At 41.7% G+C, this 23,379-nt stretch overlaps 1 long non-coding RNA gene across 1 annotated transcript; it reads left to right on the top strand.

The window, feature by feature from the left end:
- The first annotated feature begins 15,318 nt into the window (after positions 1-15,318).
- LOC121805402 lies at positions 15,319-16,896 on the top strand. The gene is made up of 3 exons (XR_006051474.1): positions 15,319-15,506; positions 15,739-15,835; positions 16,647-16,896. It is a non-coding gene; the product is annotated as an uncharacterized LOC121805402 (long non-coding RNA).
- The last annotated feature ends 6,483 nt before the right edge of the window (positions 16,897-23,379 follow it).

Here is a 23,379-nt window from a genome sequence, read left to right as displayed (position 1 = left end):
TATTATTTTGTGAACTGAATTAGTAGTAATAATTTAATACTATACTATAAAACAACCAGCTTCTATTTACGCACCCCTAGCATAAAATCATTTAACTATTCTTTACAATAGAAGTGGTACATCATACATGCATGGCATTTGCTTTATCGAGAGGTTTTATTTTTGAAGATATTCATAAAGATATTTGAGAATGCAATAAAAAGTAGAGTAAACTAATTAAAATGTAAATCATATTAGTATATATTGTAAAAAATCATGGATTAAATATGCCCGGTCAATGGATTTTGACCAAATAATAAATGTGACGAGACATTTAATTTTGTGAAATTAAATGACATAGCGTCGATCTACATTTTACGTAGGTAAATGTAGTATATTCACTTTCTCAAATCCGATTTCCGGTGAGTGAGAAATAGTGGATTAAAGTTGGGCATAATTAGCTTTTAATTAAAGCTTGGAGATGGAGCTTAGGGAATAATTAACTAGTGTTAATTATCCCACATTGGAGGATTAACACATCTTTAATGTGTATAAATTAAGTGACTTTATGTTACTTAATAATTATAGTGGACCAAGATGGGTGAAAGAGCCCACACGCGCGCACACGCGCGCGCCGCCGCCGCCCGCCCGCCCGAGCCCGAGCCCGTGCCCGTGCCCGTGCTCGTGCTCGTGCTCGTGCTCGTGCTCGTGCTCGTGCTCGCGGGCCTCGGGCCCGGGCCCGAGCCCGATCCCGATCTCGATCTCGATCTCGATCTCGATCTTGGACTTGGACTTGGACTTGGACTTGGACTTGGACTTGGATCTTGGCAATTGGTCTTTGGGTGGTCTTTGGGCTTGGTGCTTGGCCCAAACTATTCTTTTTGGACCACCGCCGAGTCAGCAATCCAAGTGGCTTGACACGTCGTCAAGCGAGGCACAGTCACGGTTGCCACGTGAGAAATCCACACGCTCCACACACGGATGGCACACTCCTGCCACACGTCTGTAACCGACGTCGGTTACGAATTGCCATGATGACAGCCATCATGGCTGTTGACCCCCTGCAGTGGACTGAGCCTATAAATAGGCCAGCCATTCCATGCATCACTACACAATTCAAAAAGCATTCTGCATCATAAGCTCTCTCCCTCTCCCTGCATAGTTTTTTCTGTCGAAGCTCTGCCCTCTCCTCCATCCAGTTCGCCGGAGCTCTGTTGATTGCGGTGCTGCATCAATAGAGACGTAGCCGTTTTACCTTTGGGGACGACACGCCAAACCGAAGAGCACTACCGGGGCGTATCTCGTCTTGCGGGAAGAGGCCTCCTCGACTCGGCTAATCACACTGGTTTAGTAGTTTCGATTATACGTTGTATTTTTAAGTTCAGTTCTTCCTTTCCTTTTTTTGGGTTGTATTACGCCCGGTAGTTATCTTTGTAATCCCAGAAACCAACAATCGCAAGACGAGATAACTTGCCTTTGAAGGAATTTGGACTTCTAAACTGAACTAAAACTTTCGAAATATTAAAACACCTTTGCTGGAGATGTCTACCGACTCCAACACCGCCGCTGCCACCACCGCCGCCGCCATTCCCTCCACCATGGCGACCACTGGACCGGTCAACACTTCATCGATTCCCTCGATGATGCCAACTTCTGGCTTCCCAGCCGCTTCATCCACCGTCCCTTGGGTTTGGGACAACCCCTTCGGGGCGTCCACTGGTTCCACCTTTGGTGGTTCGGTTGGTTCCACCTTTAGTGGTTCCTTCGGATCCTTTAATGGATCGAGTGTTGGTGCCTTCGGGCTCAATACTAGTGTTGGATCTTTCGGGATCAACACGAATGCTGGGGCCTTCGGGTCTCATGCGGGTGCTAGTCCCTTCGGGGCTGGTACGACCATGGCGGGCTCTATGCCCAACATGAATGGTGGGGGCTCTATGCCCAACCAAGTTGTTGGCTCCTTCGGGGGCAACGGAATTGGTTCCTTCCAAGGACCAACTGCGGCACCTTTGGCACCAAGAATGATGCCACCTGCCGAGAAGCCACCAAAGTTTGGAGGATCTGACTTCAAGCGGTGGTACCAGAAGATGTTGTTCTACTTGACAACATTGGGCGTCGCCAACTTCCTCACGGAGAACGAGCCGCCCGCGCCAAGCAACCAAGAGACTAGGCTCGAAGTCATGGCGGACTATGAAGCTTGGAGAAAAGGGGATTATCTATGTAAAAACTTTATTTTAAGTGCATTAGATGATAGCCTCTATAATGTATACTCCAATGTAACCACATCTAAACAAATGTGGGAAAGCCTAGAGAAGAAATATAGCATAGACAATGCTGCAGGGACTGAACAGGTTGTAGCATCCAAGTTTATGGACTACAAGATGGTCGACTCTCGACCCATCATGGAGCAAGTCCAAGAGCTCCAAATGATCATCCACTCCTTAGTGGCTGAAGGGATGACCTTGCCCGATAAGTTCCTAAGGTGCACGATCATTGACAAGCTCCCTCCAAGTTGGAAGGACTTCAAGAGTTATCTCAAGCACAAGCGAAAGCAGATGACCCTTGAAGACTTGATCGTGAAGTTGCGCATTGAGGCCGACGTGCGCAAAAGTGATCAAAAGGCTAAGGGCTTCACCCCAAATGAAGCCAAAGCCAACCTGTTGGAGCGGGGCGGTCCCTCCAACAAACGCCCTCGCCCAAACCGTCCAAACGACAAAGGGAAGGGAAAGCAGCCTTCAAAGAAGTTTGAAGGCGACTGCTACAAATGTGGCAAACCGGGCCACTTTGCCAAAGACTGCCGCAGCAAGAAGAAGAAGCCGGCAGCCCACGTCGTTGAGAAGGAGTTCAAGGACTGGGATGAGAACGACCTCATTGCAGTGGTCACTGAAGAGGTTAACCTTGTTGATAACAAGGGAGGCTGGTACATCGACACCGGCGCTACTGCTCATGTTTGCTCCGACAGGAGCAAGTTTGCCTCCTACACTGCTGTTGAAGGGAGGAAGATCAACATGGGGAATCAAGCATCGTCAGAAGTCCTCGGCGTTGGCAACGTGATTCTCATGATGACGTCTGGCCTAACTATCACTTTGAAGGATGTGCTGCATGTCCCGGACATCCGCAAGAACCTAGTGTCAGGATCAATACTAGTTAATAAAGGGTTTAAACTTGTATTTGAGTCCGATAGGTTTGTCTTGTATAAGTTTGGAAAATCCATCGGAAAAGGTTATGTAACCGATGGGCTTTTCAAGCTTAGTGTAGCAACTCGAAGTGTTGCGAAGCCATTGGCCAATAAGAATAAAGCATCTACTTCCTCTTATTTGATTGAGTCTTCAAATTTGTGGCATTGTAGATTGGGACATGTAAATTCAAAAGCCATTAAAAGATTAGTAAATTTAGATTTACTAAAGGCTAATGAATTGGATATCCAAGATAAATGTGAAATTTGTCTTGAAGCAAAAATGACTAAGTTGCCGTTTCACTCGGTTGAACGAAGCACAAAACCCCTTGAATTAATTCACACGGATGTATGTGATTTAAAGATGTTGCAAACTAGAGGTGGTAAAAAGTACTTTATCACTTTCATAGATGATTGCACAAGATATTGCTACATTTATCTTTTAAGAAGCAAAGATGAAGCAATAGAGGCGTTCAAAAATTATAAGAACGAAGTTGAGAATCAACTTGGTTGTAAAATCAAAATGATTCGAAGCGATAGAGGAGGCGAATATGTAGCCCCGTTTGAGGAGTTATGCAACGCAAGTGGTATAATTCATCAAACAACTGCTCCATATTCACCACAATCCAATGGTGTTGCAGAACGCAAGAATCGAACTCTAAAAGAGATGATGAATGCACTGCTACTCAGTTCAGGATTACCACATAACATGTGGGGGGAAGCTGTTTTGACAGCAAACTATATCTTGAATAAAATCCCTCTCAAAGGAAAAGATGTTACTCCTTATGAGTTGTGGAAGGGAAGGAAGCCATCCTACAAATACCTCAAAGTGTGGGGGTGTTTGGCAAAGGTGATGGTTCCTCCGCCCAAAGAAGTTACAATCGGACCTAAGACGGTTGATTGCATCTTCATTGGATATGCACTTAACAGTAGTGCATATCGATTTGTTGTTCACAAGTCTGAAATATCGACTATCACAGTAGGAACAACAATTGAGTCGAGGAATGCTGTATTTCTCGAAAATACCTTTCCTTGCAAAGATAAGGAAAAAGTATCAACCAATTCTGAGACAAGAATTGAAGAAGCCACTAGTTCTAAACAAGTGGAAGAAGAAGCCACTAGTTCTAAATCAACAGATGCGGAACCTGAATCGCGCAAGCGTGCAAGGCCCGATCCAAAAGATACAGTACTAAGACGTGGTAATAGAGTCAGAACACCAAAAACTTTTGGTCCTGACTACATTGCTTTCATGTTGGATGAAGAACCAACATCGATAAAAGTAGCCTTTGCTGGCCCAGACGGGCTGCATTGGAGAGAAGCTGTTCAAAGCGAAATTGATTCAATTTTGCTAAACCACACATGGGTGTTGGTTGATTTGCCCGAAGGTGCTAAACCTTTAGGATGCAAATGGGTTCTTAAAAGAAAGTTTAAGGCCGATGGAACAGTTGATAAGTATAAAGCCCGATTAGTAGTAAAGGGTTTTAAACAAAAAGAAGGACATGACTTCTTCGATACCTATTCACCTGTAACAAGGATTACATCTATCCGGGTGCTTCTCGCTATTGCTGCATTGCACAATCTCGAGATTCATCAAATGGATGTAAAGACCGCGTTTCTGAATGGTGAACTAGAAGACGAAATCTACATGGAACAACCCGAAGGGTTTGTAGTACCTGGACAAGAGAAAAAGGTATGCAAGCTCGTGAAATCCCTATATGGATTGAAACAAGCGCCATTGCAATGGCACTTGAAGTTTGATAATGTGATGTTATCAAATGGGTTTAAAATCAACGAGTGCGACAAATGTGTCTACATCAAGAGCACTAATAACGGTCATGTTATAGTGTGTCTCTACGTTGATGATATGTTAATCTTGGGTAGCAACACTCAAGTAATTAACGATACAAAGGCCATGTTAAAGAGAAACTTTGACATGAAAGACATGGGTCTAGCCGATGTAATTCTTGGAATGAAGATTTTAAGAACGAATGATGGAATCATCTTAACACAATCACATTATGTTGAGAAGATATTGAATAAATTCAAAGCCTATGATGGCGCGCCGGTTAAGACTCCAATTGAACTCGACGTTCACTTGAGCAAAAACAAAGGCGAGCCCGTTGCACAAGAAGAGTATGCACGGGTCATCGGGTGCATTATGTACTTGACTAATTGCACTCGACCTGACATTGCTTGTGCCGTGAACAAGTTAAGTCGTTACACGAGCAATCCAAGCAAAGAGCATTGGAGAGCTCTTGTGAGGGTTTTGAGATATTTAAAACACACTCAAAATCTTGGGCTACACTTCTCGAGATACCCCCCGGTGCTTGAAGGGTACTGTGATGCCAATTGGATATCCGATAATAGAGACTCACTTTCAACAAGTGGATATGTCTTTACTATTGGGGGTGGTGCTGTATCGTGGAAATCCACAAAACAGACCTGTATAGCCCGATCAACAATGGAATCGGAGTTCATTGCCTTGGATAAGGCTGGTGAGGAAGCCGAGTGGCTTAAGAACTTCCTTGAAGACATTCCATGTTGGTCTAAGCCAGTGCCACCAGTGCTGATTCACTGCGATAGCCAAGCGGCTATTGGAAGGGCAAACAATGGTTTCTATAACGGTAAGTCTCGACATATACGTCGACGACATAACACCGTGAGACATTTGATCACAACAGGGGTGATTACAATTGACTATGTGAAGTCAATAGATAATCTAGCGGATCCGCTAACCAAAGGGTTAAACCGTGATCAAATGAATAAGTTGCTAGAGGGAATGGGTTTGAAATCCACAAACTAAAGAATTGTCATAGTGGTAACCCAACCATGATGACTGGAGATCCCAAGAACTTGGTTCAAAGGGACAACTAAGCTATGAGAGTTCATGGAAAAACACTCAAACTATATCTATTCCCTAGAGAGCAATAGAGTGTTGGAGAACTTGCCTCGTGGTAAAGGCTAAGTCTATGACTTTTAATGGTTCTTAAGGATCTCAAAGAGATGGAATTCTCAAAGAGACCAAGTATGGCAAGGTACTTGACTAAGAATCACCTACGTAAGTGCGAAGTGTGGTCGCTTCATAAAAAAACGCACTTATGAATCCAAAGTGGTGTCCAAGACCGCAATGGACACAAAACGTGAGAACGGATGAGGTTGAGGTGTTTAAGTGTTAACACCATTGTCTCGGTGCACGCCGTGGGGGATTAGTTCAAAGCATCGCGCTACTAAGCCGCCTGTGTATCCGATGGTGTCGACTATGGAGGGTTCAAAGTCAACAACTACCTATCCTTATGCTTATATACCTCGCGAGGGTTGAGCTTGTGTCTGCATGCATATGCATTCGGCTATTTCCACTCATGTGGGGGATTGTAAAAAATCATGGATTAAATATGCCCGGTCAATGGATTTTGACCAAATAATAAATGTGACGAGACATTTAATTTTGTGAAATTAAATGACATAGCGTCGATCTACATTTTACGTAGGTAAATGTAGTATATTCACTTTCTCAAATCCGATTTCCGGTGAGTGAGAAATAGTGGATTAAAGTTGGGCATAATTAGCTTTTAATTAAAGCTTGGAGATGGAGCTTAGGGAATAATTAACTAGTGTTAATTATCCCACATTGGAGGATTAACACATCTTTAATGTGTATAAATTAAGTGACTTTATGTTACTTAATAATTATAGTGGACCAAGATGGGTGAAAGAGCCCACACGCGCGCACACGCGCGCGCCGCCGCCGCCCGCCCGCCCGAGCCCGAGCCCGTGCCCGTGCCCGTGCACGTGCTCGTGCTCGTGCTCGTGCTCGTGGTCGCGGGCGCGGGCCGCGGGCCTCGGGCCCGGGCCCGAGCCCGAGCCCGATCCCGATCCCGATCCCGATCTCGATCTCGATCTCGATCTTGATCTTGGACTTGGACTTGGACTTGGACTTGGACTTGGACTTGGATCTTGGCAATTGGTCTTTGGGTGGTCTTTGGGCTTGGTGCTTGGCCCAAACTATTCTTTTTGGACCACCGCCGAGTCAGCAATCCAAGTGGCTTGACACGTCGTCAAGCGAGGCACAGTCACGGTTGCCACGTGAGAAATCCACACGCTCCACACACGGATGGCACACTCCTGCCACACGTCTGTAACCGACGTCGGTTACGAATTGCCATGATGACAGCCATCATGGCTGTTGACCCCCTGCAGTGGACTGAGCCTATAAATAGGCCAGCCATTCCATGCATCACTACACAATTCAAAAAGCATTCTGCATCATAAGCTCTCTCCCTCTCCCTGCATAGTTTTTTCTGTCGAAGCTCTGCCCTCTCCTCCATCCAGTTCGCCGGAGCTCTGTTGATTGCGGTGCTGCATCAATAGAGACGTAGCCGTTTTACCTTTGGGGACGACACGCCAAACCGAAGAGCACTACCGGGGCGTATCTCGTCTTGCGGGAAGAGGCCTCCTCGACTCGGCTAATCACACTGGTTTAGTAGTTTCGATTATACGTTGTATTTTTAAGTTCAGTTCTTCCTTTCCTTTTTTTTGGGTTGTATTACGCCCGGTAGTTATCTTTGTAATCCCAGAAACCAACAATCGCAAGACGAGATAACTTGCCTTTGAAGGAATTTGGACTTCTAAACTGAACTAAAACTTTCGAAATATTAAAACACCTTTGCTGGAGATGTCTACCGACTCCAACACCGCCGCTGCCACCACCGCCGCCGCCATTCCCTCCACCATGGCGACCACTGGACCGGTCAACACTTCATCGATTCCCTCGATGATGCCAACTTCTGGCTTCCCAGCCGCTTCATCCACCGTCCCTTGGGTTTGGGACAACCCCTTCGGGGCGTCCACTGGTTCCACCTTTGGTGGTTCGGTTGGTTCCACCTTTAGTGGTTCCTTCGGATCCTTTAATGGATCGAGTGTTGGTGCCTTCGGGCTCAATACTAGTGTTGGATCTTTCGGGATCAACACGAATGCTGGGGCCTTCGGGTCTCATGCGGGTGCTAGTCCCTTCGGGGCTGGTACGACCATGGCGGGCTCTATGCCCAACATGAATGGTGGGGGCTCTATGCCCAACCAAGTTGTTGGCTCCTTCGGGGGCAACGGAATTGGTTCCTTCCAAGGACCAACTGCGGCACCTTTGGCACCAAGAATGATGCCACCTGCCGAGAAGCCACCAAAGTTTGGAGGATCTGACTTCAAGCGGTGGTACCAGAAGATGTTGTTCTACTTGACAACATTGGGCGTCGCCAACTTCCTCACGGAGAACGAGCCGCCCGCGCCAAGCAACCAAGAGACTAGGCTCGAAGTCATGGCGGACTATGAAGCTTGGAGAAAAGGGGATTATCTATGTAAAAACTTTATTTTAAGTGCATTAGATGATAGCCTCTATAATGTATACTCCAATGTAACCACATCTAAACAAATGTGGGAAAGCCTAGAGAAGAAATATAGCATAGACAATGCTGCAGGGACTGAACAGGTTGTAGCATCCAAGTTTATGGACTACAAGATGGTCGACTCTCGACCCATCATGGAGCAAGTCCAAGAGCTCCAAATGATCATCCACTCCTTAGTGGCTGAAGGGATGACCTTGCCCGATAAGTTCCTAAGGTGCACGATCATTGACAAGCTCCCTCCAAGTTGGAAGGACTTCAAGAGTTATCTCAAGCACAAGCGAAAGCAGATGACCCTTGAAGACTTGATCGTGAAGTTGCGCATTGAGGCCGACGTGCGCAAAAGTGATCAAAAGGCTAAGGGCTTCACCCCAAATGAAGCCAAAGCCAACCTGTTGGAGCGGGGCGGTCCCTCCAACAAACGCCCTCGCCCAAACCGTCCAAACGACAAAGGGAAGGGAAAGCAGCCTTCAAAGAAGTTTGAAGGCGACTGCTACAAATGTGGCAAACCGGGCCACTTTGCCAAAGACTGCCGCAGCAAGAAGAAGAAGCCGGCAGCCCACGTCGTTGAGAAGGAGTTCAAGGACTGGGATGAGAACGACCTCATTGCAGTGGTCACTGAAGAGGTTAACCTTGTTGATAACAAGGGAGGCTGGTACATCGACACCGGCGCTACTGCTCATGTTTGCTCCGACAGGAGCAAGTTTGCCTCCTACACTGCTGTTGAAGGGAGGAAGATCAACATGGGGAATCAAGCATCGTCAGAAGTCCTCGGCGTTGGCAACGTGATTCTCATGATGACGTCTGGCCTAACTATCACTTTGAAGGATGTGCTGCATGTCCCGGACATCCGCAAGAACCTAGTGTCAGGATCAATACTAGTTAATAAAGGGTTTAAACTTGTATTTGAGTCCGATAGGTTTGTCTTGTATAAGTTTGGAAAATCCATCGGAAAAGGTTATGTAACCGATGGGCTTTTCAAGCTTAGTGTAGCAACTCGAAGTGTTGCGAAGCCATTGGCCAATAAGAATAAAGCATCTACTTCCTCTTATTTGATTGAGTCTTCAAATTTGTGGCATTGTAGATTGGGACATGTAAATTCAAAAGCCATTAAAAGATTAGTAAATTTAGATTTACTAAAGGCTAATGAATTGGATATCCAAGATAAATGTGAAATTTGTCTTGAAGCAAAAATGACTAAGTTGCCGTTTCACTCGGTTGAACGAAGCACAAAACCCCTTGAATTAATTCACACGGATGTATGTGATTTAAAGATGTTGCAAACTAGAGGTGGTAAAAAGTACTTTATCACTTTCATAGATGATTGCACAAGATATTGCTACATTTATCTTTTAAGAAGCAAAGATGAAGCAATAGAGGCGTTCAAAAATTATAAGAACGAAGTTGAGAATCAACTTGGTTGTAAAATCAAAATGATTCGAAGCGATAGAGGAGGCGAATATGTAGCCCCGTTTGAGGAGTTATGCAACGCAAGTGGTATAATTCATCAAACAACTGCTCCATATTCACCACAATCCAATGGTGTTGCAGAACGCAAGAATCGAACTCTAAAAGAGATGATGAATGCACTGCTACTCAGTTCAGGATTACCACATAACATGTGGGGGGAAGCTGTTTTGACAGCAAACTATATCTTGAATAAAATCCCTCTCAAAGGAAAAGATGTTACTCCTTATGAGTTGTGGAAGGGAAGGAAGCCATCCTACAAATACCTCAAAGTGTGGGGGTGTTTGGCAAAGGTGATGGTTCCTCCGCCCAAAGAAGTTACAATCGGACCTAAGACGGTTGATTGCATCTTCATTGGATATGCACTTAACAGTAGTGCATATCGATTTGTTGTTCACAAGTCTGAAATATCGACTATCACAGTAGGAACAACAATTGAGTCGAGGAATGCTGTATTTCTCGAAAATACCTTTCCTTGCAAAGATAAGGAAAAAGTATCAACCAATTCTGAGACAAGAATTGAAGAAGCCACTAGTTCTAAACAAGTGGAAGAAGAAGCCACTAGTTCTAAATCAACAGATGCGGAACCTGAATCGCGCAAGCGTGCAAGGCCCGATCCAAAAGATACAGTACTAAGACGTGGTAATAGAGTCAGAACACCAAAAACTTTTGGTCCTGACTACATTGCTTTCATGTTGGATGAAGAACCAACATCGATAAAAGTAGCCTTTGCTGGCCCAGACGGGCTGCATTGGAGAGAAGCTGTTCAAAGCGAAATTGATTCAATTTTGCTAAACCACACATGGGTGTTGGTTGATTTGCCCGAAGGTGCTAAACCTTTAGGATGCAAATGGGTTCTTAAAAGAAAGTTTAAGGCCGATGGAACAGTTGATAAGTATAAAGCCCGATTAGTAGTAAAGGGTTTTAAACAAAAAGAAGGACATGACTTCTTCGATACCTATTCACCTGTAACAAGGATTACATCTATCCGGGTGCTTCTCGCTATTGCTGCATTGCACAATCTCGAGATTCATCAAATGGATGTAAAGACCGCGTTTCTGAATGGTGAACTAGAAGACGAAATCTACATGGAACAACCCGAAGGGTTTGTAGTACCTGGACAAGAGAAAAAGGTATGCAAGCTCGTGAAATCCCTATATGGATTGAAACAAGCGCCATTGCAATGGCACTTGAAGTTTGATAATGTGATGTTATCAAATGGGTTTAAAATCAACGAGTGCGACAAATGTGTCTACATCAAGAGCACTAATAACGGTCATGTTATAGTGTGTCTCTACGTTGATGATATGTTAATCTTGGGTAGCAACACTCAAGTAATTAACGATACAAAGGCCATGTTAAAGAGAAACTTTGACATGAAAGACATGGGTCTAGCCGATGTAATTCTTGGAATGAAGATTTTAAGAACGAATGATGGAATCATCTTAACACAATCACATTATGTTGAGAAGATATTGAATAAATTCAAAGCCTATGATGGCGCGCCGGTTAAGACTCCAATTGAACTCGACGTTCACTTGAGCAAAAACAAAGGCGAGCCCGTTGCACAAGAAGAGTATGCACGGGTCATCGGGTGCATTATGTACTTGACTAATTGCACTCGACCTGACATTGCTTGTGCCGTGAACAAGTTAAGTCGTTACACGAGCAATCCAAGCAAAGAGCATTGGAGAGCTCTTGTGAGGGTTTTGAGATATTTAAAACACACTCAAAATCTTGGGCTACACTTCTCGAGATACCCCCCGGTGCTTGAAGGGTACTGTGATGCCAATTGGATATCCGATAATAGAGACTCACTTTCAACAAGTGGATATGTCTTTACTATTGGGGGTGGTGCTGTATCGTGGAAATCCACAAAACAGACCTGTATAGCCCGATCAACAATGGAATCGGAGTTCATTGCCTTGGATAAGGCTGGTGAGGAAGCCGAGTGGCTTAAGAACTTCCTTGAAGACATTCCATGTTGGTCTAAGCCAGTGCCACCAGTGCTGATTCACTGCGATAGCCAAGCGGCTATTGGAAGGGCAAACAATGGTTTCTATAACGGTAAGTCTCGACATATACGTCGACGACATAACACCGTGAGACATTTGATCACAACAGGGGTGATTACAATTGACTATGTGAAGTCAATAGATAATCTAGCGGATCCGCTAACCAAAGGGTTAAACCGTGATCAAATGAATAAGTTGCTAGAGGGAATGGGTTTGAAATCCACAAACTAAAGAATTGTCATAGTGGTAACCCAACCATGATGACTGGAGATCCCAAGAACTTGGTTCAAAGGGACAACTAAGCTATGAGAGTTCATGGAAAAACACTCAAACTATATCTATTCCCTAGAGAGCAATAGAGTGTTGGAGAACTTGCCTCGTGGTAAAGGCTAAGTCTATGACTTTTAATGGTTCTTAAGGATCTCAAAGAGATGGAATTCTCAAAGAGACCAAGTATGGCAAGGTACTTGACTAAGAATCACCTACGTAAGTGCGAAGTGTGGTCGCTTCATAAAAAAACGCACTTATGAATCCAAAGTGGTGTCCAAGACCGCAATGGACACAAAACGTGAGAACGGATGAGGTTGAGGTGTTTAAGTGTTAACACCATTGTCTCGGTGCACGCCGTGGGGGATTAGTTCAAAGCATCGCGCTACTAAGCCGCCTGTGTATCCGATGGTGTCGACTATGGAGGGTTCAAAGTCAACAACTACCTATCCTTATGCTTATATACCTCGCGAGGGTTGAGCTTGTGTCTGCATGCATATGCATTCGGCTATTTCCACTCATGTGGGGGATTGTAAAAAATCATGGATTAAATATGCCCGGTCAATGGATTTTGACCAAATAATAAATGTGACGAGACATTTAATTTTGTGAAATTAAATGACATAGCGTCGATCTACATTTTACGTAGGTAAATGTAGTATATTCACTTTCTCAAATCCGATTTCCGGTGAGTGAGAAATAGTGGATTAAAGTTGGGCATAATTAGCTTTTAATTAAAGCTTGGAGATGGAGCTTAGGGAATAATTAACTAGTGTTAATTATCCCACATTGGAGGATTAACACATCTTTAATGTGTATAAATTAAGTGACTTTATGTTACTTAATAATTATAGTGGACCAAGATGGGTGAAAGAGCCCACACGCGCGCACACGCGCGCGCCGCCGCCGCCCGCCCGCCCGAGCCCGAGCCCGTGCCCGTGCCCGTGCACGTGCTCGTGCTCGTGCTCGTGCTCGTGGTCGCGGGCGCGGGCCGCGGGCCTCGGGCCCGGGCCCGAGCCCGAGCCCGATCCCGATCCCGATCCCGATCTCGATCTCGATCTCGATCTCGATCTTGGACTTGGACTTGGACTTGGACTTGGATCTTGGCAATTGGTCTTTGGGTGGTCTTTGGGCTTGGTGCTTGGCCCAAACTATTCTTTTTGGACCACCGCCGAGTCAGCAATCCAAGTGGCTTGACACGTCGTCAAGCGAGGCACAGTCACGGTTGCCACGTGAGAAATCCACACGCTCCACACACGGATGGCACACTCCTGCCACACGTCTGTAACCGACGTCGGTTACGAATTGCCATGATGACAGCCATCATGGCTGTTGACCCCCTGCAGTGGACTGAGCCTATAAATAGGCCAGCCATTCCATGCATCACTACACAATTCAAAAAGCATTCTGCATCATAAGCTCTCTCCCTCTCCCTGCATAGTTTTTTCTGTCGAAGCTCTGCCCTCTCCTCCATCCAGTTCGCCGGAGCTCTGTTGATTGCGGTGCTGCATCAATAGAGACGTAGCCGTTTTACCTTTGGGGACGACACGCCAAACCGAAGAGCACTACCGGGGCGTATCTCGTCTTGCGGGAAGAGGCCTCCTCGACTCGGCTAATCACACTGGTTTAGTAGTTTCGATTATACGTTGTATTTTTAAGTTCAGTTCTTCCTTTCCTTTCTTTTGGGTTGTATTACGCCCGGTAGTTATCTTTGTAATCCCAGAAACCAACATATATTGATCAGACAAAACTATCAGAAATCTCGAGATGCAATGATATCTACTATGAAATAATGAAATCATCATTTTCAGAGTTTGTGCACAACTCTTTTCATGTGCGATTTTTTTGCTTTTTTGTGGCGATTTTGCAATGATATCTATCATGGCTGCTTCTCCTCGTTAATTTGTTCCCTATCATGAGGAGAAAATTTTTTTTTATTAATTTACAAACCCCTAAAGCAAGATTTTGGCGTTAATTAATTAGCATCGATAGTAATATAATTGACAAAAAATTAGTGCCATACTAGAAGAGTTTGGAATTGGATTTATTGGTTTTAGCCTGAACTGAAAGATGATTATATTATTGCATTAGTCCATACGAATGTCTAATATTATCTCACTTTGTTTAAAAATAACATTAAGTAAAGTGATTGATAATAAATAAATTTTTAGCAATTATTGCATATGAATTTCCTTCATTGAGATATATATACATTGATTGTCCCAAAATAGAAAACAAATAGTTGGACATACAGAAATGAAATGATGCACACGAGTGTAAGATTCTATGATTAATCTTTTTGTTTTATTTTTGGGATTGTAATTATGAAGTTTGTCTAGTGGTGGGCTCCAAGAATGTGATTTATTAAGGGAAATAAATATATAATTATTTTCGCATGGTGGACAACCCATAAATAAAAAGGAAGAACCCCTTTCATAAAAATGATTCAATGGAATTGTTCTGCAGCAAGAATTGACATAATAGCTTAGTAGCTATGAAGCTTTTAAATTTATTTTCAAGAAACAAATGTCCATGACCAAGAAAGTTGAAACCCTCCATCATTGTTTTTCTTCTTTAAATCAACACTACATATTTTGTAATGGGGACAAAAGTGAGTAATAATAACTCCACTAGCTTAGAAAAAAAGTTTTAGTTTATCCACCATTTCTTAGTCATGAATCCACCTAATTGTAAAATTCTAGATGCCATTTTCACCACTTGGAAAAGACAACTTTGAATCAAATAATAGTGATTTTTATGATTCTATATGTTGGAAGCAGTATTAATAAGAATTACATGCACAAATTATATATATATATGGGAGTATTAAGGTTCTATTGCCCCCTTAGTGTTAAGTTTCAACTTAATATTAATCATTGGATTAAGATGTTGGACGGTTATGATGAGGCTTTAATATAGGGAACCGTTTTACATTATTAGTTATAGTCTGTACATTATAGGGTTATAAATGTAAAAATACAATGAATCACGCACGTAATTAAGTGGAATTTTGAGTGACCTTCCAAATACTCACTCTCTCTCTCTCCAACCGCATCCCTCTTCAACCCAAAATCCTCAATCGTCTCCCCTCATTCCCAACCATTCCTAAACCCTAGCTTCGATTTCTGCCGTCAAATCCACGTTCCGCCGCCGTTTCAGAGTTGAAGCCTCAATCCCTTTGCGCGCGACGGTCTTTGTCCATTCGCCAAGAAGGTAGGTTTTAAAAGTTCTAATTTTTCGTGAATAGACACTTTGAATCGATGAATTTCACCATCGTTCGGTTGATTTTTCACGATTTTTCACAAACGTTTAGTTCATATATCCGTAAATCCTAAAATCGGGCTCATTTTTTGAATTTTGTAGTTAATTATTGGAATACAATTGTGTAATTGTCGATTTTGTAAATTAAATCTTATTATGTTTTGATTGTTGGTTTATCTGACAGAACATCAATGACGAAAAGAAGCAGACCCTTCAAAAGCCAACCTACCCAGACTGCACGTGATCAATCTATTGCATTTGCCATTTGTATTCATCGAAAAGTTGGTCATTATTGTAGTCTGTGGTGTATATGATGATTTTGTTCTAATCTGAAACGATTGTTTCCCCTGAATTTGTGCATTATTTATTTGTTGTGGTATATTATTGACCAATTTCTTGCATTTGTCATTTGTATTCATCGAGAAATTGTTCATTATTGTAACTGTGGAGTATATGATGATGTTGTTTTAATCTGAATCGATTGGTTCCCTTGAATTTGTGCATTATTTGCTTGATGTTGTACATTATTGACCAATCTCTTACATTTGCCATTTGTATTCATCGAGAACTTGTACATTATAGTAGGCAGTGGAGTATAAGTTTTTGGTTTAAGCTACATCTATTAGTTCCCCTGAATTTGTGCATTATTTGTTTGTTGTTGTACATTATTAAGCAATCTATTGAACTTGTCGTTTGTATAAATGGAATAGTTGTACATGACTGCAAGCAGTGTTGTCCATTATATGTTTGTGATATGATGTATCAATTGATTTCAAAGAAATCTTGGAATTAATGGATGTTTTATTAATTTGTGCATTATTTGCTTATTTTTGTACATTATTTAGCAAGAAGTGTTCATTACAGTAGATTAATGTGATACATTACTGTGTCTTATTTTGGACAAATCGTTTAGCAATCCATGGGCTCTATTGTATTCTTACACATATTAGGTTACATTATTCAGGTTAATTATTACATTATTTGCTACTAATGTACTACATTATTTGTGATGACATATTCATTAATTGATGTTGCGTGTACAATATTATGTTATATAACACTCTAAAATTTTTGAAACCGTCTTTTACACAGCATCAAAGCTACCAAGGGTAGACTACGAAGAGATGTTGGATGATGTTGTTCCGATAGCAATTGCGCAGCGTTTCCGGCAGAGAATGACAGAATAAAAAGAGGAGCCCTCTAAAGTGCAAGCTGAAGTGGGTGAAGGGCCCAGTAGATCAAAGAAAGGGAACCTCCTCTATTTTAGGAGGGTCTTATTGATTATTTGGTCGTTCACCATTTGTGGTAATTGTATGGTTGTTAATTTTTTTTTTTGTGTACATTAATTCTTTATTTAGTTACATTATTAACATATTAGTATACATTAATTGCTTGATTTTGTACATTATGCACGTCAAAGGATGTATATACTACATTAGATTAATGTGATACATTATTGATGGTTCCGCTTGTGAGTGAGTACTACAACCTAGCCCCATGGATTGCTAAACCCAAAGGGAAAGAATTCAATTTCCTTTCAACAATATTCTCTTCAATCTGTACATTATTTATTGATTCGTGCACATTATTATATACTATTGGTACATTATTTACTCTACCAAATCTTAAACACATTAAGAAAATGAAATTTAATTCATTTGGTGGTGCTATAACCTAGCCCTATGGATTTCTAAACCCAAGGGGAATGATTCAAACTCTCTGCCCTTTGTAAGGGTTCCGTTTGTGAGTGGGTACTACAACCTATCCCCATGGATTGTTATGGCATGAATTCAAGTTCCTTTCAACATTATTCTCTTCAATCTGTACATTATTCACTAATCAATGCACATTATTAGATACTATTGGTACATTATTTACTATATCAAATCTTAAACGCATTAAAAAATCAAATTTAATTCATGTGGTGGTGCTATAACCTAGCCTCATGGGTTGCTAAACCCAAGGGGAATGATTCAAACTCTGTGCCCTTTGTAATGGTTCCGTTTGTGAGTGAGTACTACAACCTATCCCCATGGATTGCTGAACCCAAAGAGCATGAATTCAAGTTCCTTTCAACATTAGTCTCTTCAATCTGTACATTATTCACTGATACGAATGTACATTATTAGATACTATTGGTACATTATTTACTGTACCAAATCTAAACCACACATTAAAACTGTAAATGTCGAAAATTTACAAGATGTAACTTAGGAAAAGAAAACACGAAAAACTCTAAATGTTAGATGATTTCATGAAAATAAAACGACAATCGATGAAAAATAAATCTGAATACAAGGATGAACTAATCACAAACAAATACAGAAAACCATAGATGTCAATTACACGACTAATACAATAATTTTCTACCAAAATTGGTGAATAATAAATTAAGTAACTGAATGTATAACCTTCTTCCATTGTTGACATGAATGAAACGAGAATGAGTGAAATCTTGAAAAATGGAGACGATAATGAAAAAACAACAGACGTATTGAATGGAAAAGAGGATTCGCGACGACAATCAAATACTGCAGATGTCTTCAATGGAAACGAGGTTTTGCAATGATAATTCAGAGATATAATCTCTAAACAAATTGTTATAGGACGAGAAAATAAAATTTGCAGAAGTATTCAATGTAAAAGACGATGATAATTCTGGTAGAGAGTGATTAACATTGGCGTGTAATAGGGATGTAATCTTCCAACGTATTTTGGCTGATGATTGAGGGAGGAAATCATGGAAACTACCATAATTGAATCTTAATCCTATACTAAAAATGACCTTTTCCTATTAATTTAATAATTTTAATAATCAAAATTAGCTTGATTTTTGGCCATCGGATTTTCAAATCGCGAGGCTGGGATTAAAAAGGAAGAATTAACCATATTTACAAAAAGAATACGATTACATCCATATATATATATATATATATATATGGATGTATTCATTTCCTTTTTGTATCTTTTGTTCTTTGTTCTTTTTAATCTCAGCCCTACGATTCTGTCATCCGACGATTAGATTAGTGCCACGTGTCATTTAATAATGCAGATTTTCAGTTGAATAATGCACACCGACTAATAATGCACCATTATTGTGTAATAATGCAGATTTTCAGTTGAATAATGCACACCGACTAATAATGCACCATTATAGTGTAATAATGCAGATCATCTGGACCGTTGCTGAATGAGATCTAACGGCCCATATATATATATATATATATATATATATATATATATATATATATATGTGGGAGTGATCAATTGCTAACTCATCATTTAATTGCTAACTACAACTAATTTAACACCATGAGATTTTAGAAATCTTGTGGTCTACAATTTGCCATGTGTAACTTCGTTTTTTTATTTTTTAATATTAAAAAGATAATATCAACTATCAAATTTAGGGTTTAGAAACCCAATGTCAATACAGTGTGTGAAATACATCAACACAAAGACATGACAATGTCAATACAATTTCATATTGACATTTTACAAGCATTGTATTGACATATTATGTGTCGCGTATTGATATAAAGCTGTTAACGAAATTTATGAAATTTTTTTAAATTTTTTTCAAATTTTGACATCGGAACATATGCAAGTGAGATCTCGTTAGAATCCTTATGAAATTATCTTTAATTTGATATATGTTGTGCGAAAAAATAATTTAAATCGAGAAAGTTATATGCGTTTTAAAGTTATGGGAAATTTTTTAAAAGTTAGTTACATGTAAATTGACCTTAATATCCCTATTGAATTTTCGAGGTTGATAATCTAGGCCATTGATTTAAATATCTAATGGCTATTATTTAATTGGAGTTAACAATTAAGTGTTGGATTTCCGAGCCGTCCAATCGATTGAAACGAGTTAGTAATTTAACACTCTCCTATATATATATATAGAGAGAGAGAGAGTTGTGATCATATGATAACCCCAAATTTATGTGATAACCCTATAACCAAATCTGGACCACACATATTTTCTAATCTTGTGGCTGAGATTCAAACTTAGATTTACTTCATAAAAAAGACACAGAGGGTAAATATGTCATTTCCCTGTTCAATTGCTGTCAGAATATAATGATAAAATGATAGTTTTGCCGGATAGAATGATACTCTGAGTTGATAAAATGATAGTTTTGCCGGATAGAATGATACTCTGAGTTGATAAAATGATAGTTTTGTCGGATAGAATGTTACTCTGAGTTAATATGTATTTCAGTGCATCAATGTTTAGTTCTATTCCATTATTTCAACATATGCTGATCATAGGGAAAAGGGGAAAGTAAACATCAATTAAATTGCTAATATTATACATGAATGGAAGAGAGATATTTAGACTTACAGTGAAATAACAAAATTGGATATATACAGATTCATGGATGCTTCATCTCTTACTTCTCCTGCCCCACCATTTCATTCTGTGTTTCTCCGCTTCGATTCTCCCCAGCTTGTACACTTTCGCCTTTGCTTCCTTCAACCGCGCCTTGTAGTCCTTCTTCCACGCTTCGAACCTGTCTCTCAGCCTCCGGAATTCCTCTATCGTGTGTGCAGGCGCCTGGTCTGACTCGACCTCTGCAACTGCATCACTGAAAGCACGGCTTCTCTCCTCGAACTCTTGGGTGAGATGGCTCACGGGATTAAGGCTTGCATTCGTGTCTCGACAAGGCAACTCATCAATGCCATTGTTGGCACGTCTGACTGGGGAGCTACCACCCGGCGTGTGAGTTCTGGATGTGTCCTCGGATTCATAAAACTGAGGCGAATGCGCTCCGTCAAATCCAGACCACATATTTTTAAAATGTGTGGTGGAGATTTAGTTATAGGATTATCACACAAATTGGAGTTATCATTATAATGCACCCCAATATATATATATATTATATACTTATTACTTAAGCAAGTGTATATGGAATGGACCCCGTATAATAAATATATGTCAAAATGTGTCAATGTAGTTTTGTTTTGTGTTTTTGCTTTTGTGATTTTTTTTGTCTTTTTAGTTTGCTTTGCTTAACTGATAGATGATTACGTGTGTTTTTGCGATTGTTGTTTGGAAGTTCTCTGATTTTGAGCTATTAGAGCATCCACTACGCGGCGCGCTGGCGTCCCGCGACCCATCTTGGAGAGACGGGTCCGTCGCACGTCGCGTTGCAGCACCTGTCCCGTCCCGCGTCCCGTGTCGCCGAGACAAACGACGAGCCGTCTCGCCACGCGCCTATACGACGTGGCGCGACCCGGCGTCATGCGTGACGCCCACTCGCCGGCCCGCGAGTGGGCGTCGTCACGTGCTGACGCAATAAATAATTTTTTAAAAAAATTTTCGAATTTTTTTAAAAATAAAATAAAATAAAAAAAATTTCTAACGGTAATAATACCGTTTTTTTGTTTTTTTTTTAAAATTAATTTTTTTACTCTATAAATACTCCTACACTCATCCTCATTTCACACACAACTACACATCTATTCTTCTATCATCTAAATTTCCTCTCATCACAAGATGTCCGGCGAAGGCAACTACGACGGTTCCGGCTCCGGCGGGGGGGATCTCAACGCCTTCGGCGATTGGGAGACCATGATCAACACACTGGGCGGTTCCAATGCGTCGACGCCGGAGACCTAGGGTTCGGCGACTCCGGGGGGTACCAACCACCCAACTTTGACGTTGATGCATATGCCCGTCCTTCCGGCCAGCGGTATTCGCAGGGATTATCCCAGATCCGGGAGGATTTTCCCGTTGATCCAACGCCGGGAGTAGGGCGAGGCGGTGGAGGTGGGCGAGGTGGTGGAGGTGGACGAGGCGATGTACAACCCAGGCGGGCGAGGACGAGGAGGAGAATGAAGAAGATGAATAGGATCTAGGCCGGCATCCGTACAGCAACCACGAAACGCTGGCGGTGTACAACGCCTGGATCACCGTCTCGTACGATCCTATCGTCGGGAATTAACAACCCCGGAAGTGTTTCTGGAAAAAGGTCTGCGAGGTCTACCACCAGATAAAGCCGAAAGGCTCCCGCAAGCGCAAATATAAAATGCTCCGCTCTCACTTTGACCGAGTCGACCGACAGGTCAAAAAATTCTGCGACCTCTACTCGGCCGAAGCGGCGCGCTACCAAACCGGCGCCACGGCAACCGACATTTTGACGTCCGCTTTGCGCGCCTACTACCAGGATACCCGTCAACAATTCAGATTTGTTGATGTTTGGCAGGCCGTGAAGGAAGAGGAACGGTGGGCCGGCGGTTTCCGCTCCAGCTCGGGCTCAAACTCGAAGCGCACGAAGCATACGGCGAGTGACCAATACTCGTCTGGTGGTGACACCGCTGAGGGCATCAGCCCACATGAGGCTGAATCGCAGGAGTTTGCGGGTACGGTCGGCGATGCTGGAGGATCCAGCCGTGGGCGCCGTCGGCCGAAAGGGACGGAGGCGGCGAAAGCGGCTAGAGCGAGGAAGGGCCGAGGCGAAACAAGCCAGGCGGCCTCGGGATCGGGCTCGCGGGGAGGCTCGGACACACTTATGGTGGCGTACATGACCGCCACAATGGCGGACACTTCCCGCTTCTCGCACGCCCAATTCGCGGCCTGGTGGAACGGAATTGTGCATATGGCAGCACAACTTGGCCTTCCGACTCCCCCTCAACCTCGACCGCCTCCGGAGGATGATTAGCAGGCGGAGTAGTTTTTTTATTTTCTTTAAATTTGTATTTTAAATTATGTTGTGTATTTTTTTACGTTGTGTGTTTTTTTAATAAAGTGTGTTTTTTAATAAAATGTGTTTGTTTTAATTGAATTGGGTTGGAAAAAAAATAAAAAATTAAATTAAATGAATAGTAATTTAAGGGACGGAATAAGGGACGGTTAAGGAACGGAGGGTTGCATGTTCCGTCCCTTAATTAAGGGATGGAGGAATAAAGTATAGTGACACCCTCAAATAGTAGTTTAAGGGACGGTGGGGGAACGGTAGAGGGACAGCGTAGTGGATGGACTTGCGAGACCATTAGATGATTACGTGCGTTTTTACGAATAATGTCAAGAATGTGTGATGGCCCTTTTGCCTTTTCTTCTTTTTACTTTGCTCGAATCATGAATGATTTTAGTGTTTGTGATTATTGCTTGGAAGTTCTCCGACTTTGAGCTGTTGTGAGACCATTAAATGAGTGTCATGAATAACGTCATAATCCTCTTTTGCTTCTGTTTTATGTGTTCATACATTGATTTTCTTCTATTAAGATTTTAGATAAAATATTTGTTTTAATTTATATATTGATTTTACTATTTTTTTGTTATTGTTTCTATTTTTATTGTTTTATGTGTTCATACATATTAGTACCAGATAGTAGTAGGGAGAGTAGTACTTTTTACTCGAAAGAATTCCAAACCTAGATAGACTAATAAATTGATCCTCCAATTATCAAATACACCCCAAATTCATTGGGCTTGTCATTAACTCAAAACTACACCTATATCTAACTGCTAATTAATTGTAATAGATGTATAAAACAAAATGTGTTTTTGGAAGACAATCAGCCTACCTATGTAAACCTCCAAAACTGTTTCCCTTTTTTTCACGTTTTGCTTAGTCTTCTTTATAATGGAAAATAAAGTAAGCTTTATAATATCAATCTCATTAGTTATGTATATATCTTGGAAGCCAGCAAAAAAGAAAACCTTTTTCTTTTATTTTGAAAATGACTCCTATATTTTACTTCAACCTTTTCCCCCATTTCCAAGACATTGGTCAATCCCAGAGGCTAGGACTCATCCCATGAATTTAATAAAAAATATAGAAAGATGTTGTATCAACTATGATGAAGATTGCAA

Source organism: Salvia splendens, chromosome 1 (assembly GCF_004379255.2).
Source record: "Salvia splendens isolate huo1 chromosome 1, SspV2, whole genome shotgun sequence".
Lineage (NCBI taxonomy): Eukaryota > Viridiplantae > Streptophyta > Magnoliopsida > Lamiales > Lamiaceae > Salvia > Salvia splendens.
The sequence above is the reverse complement of the archived record's forward strand: the minus strand, read 5'-3'. Positions and strand labels throughout refer to the sequence as shown.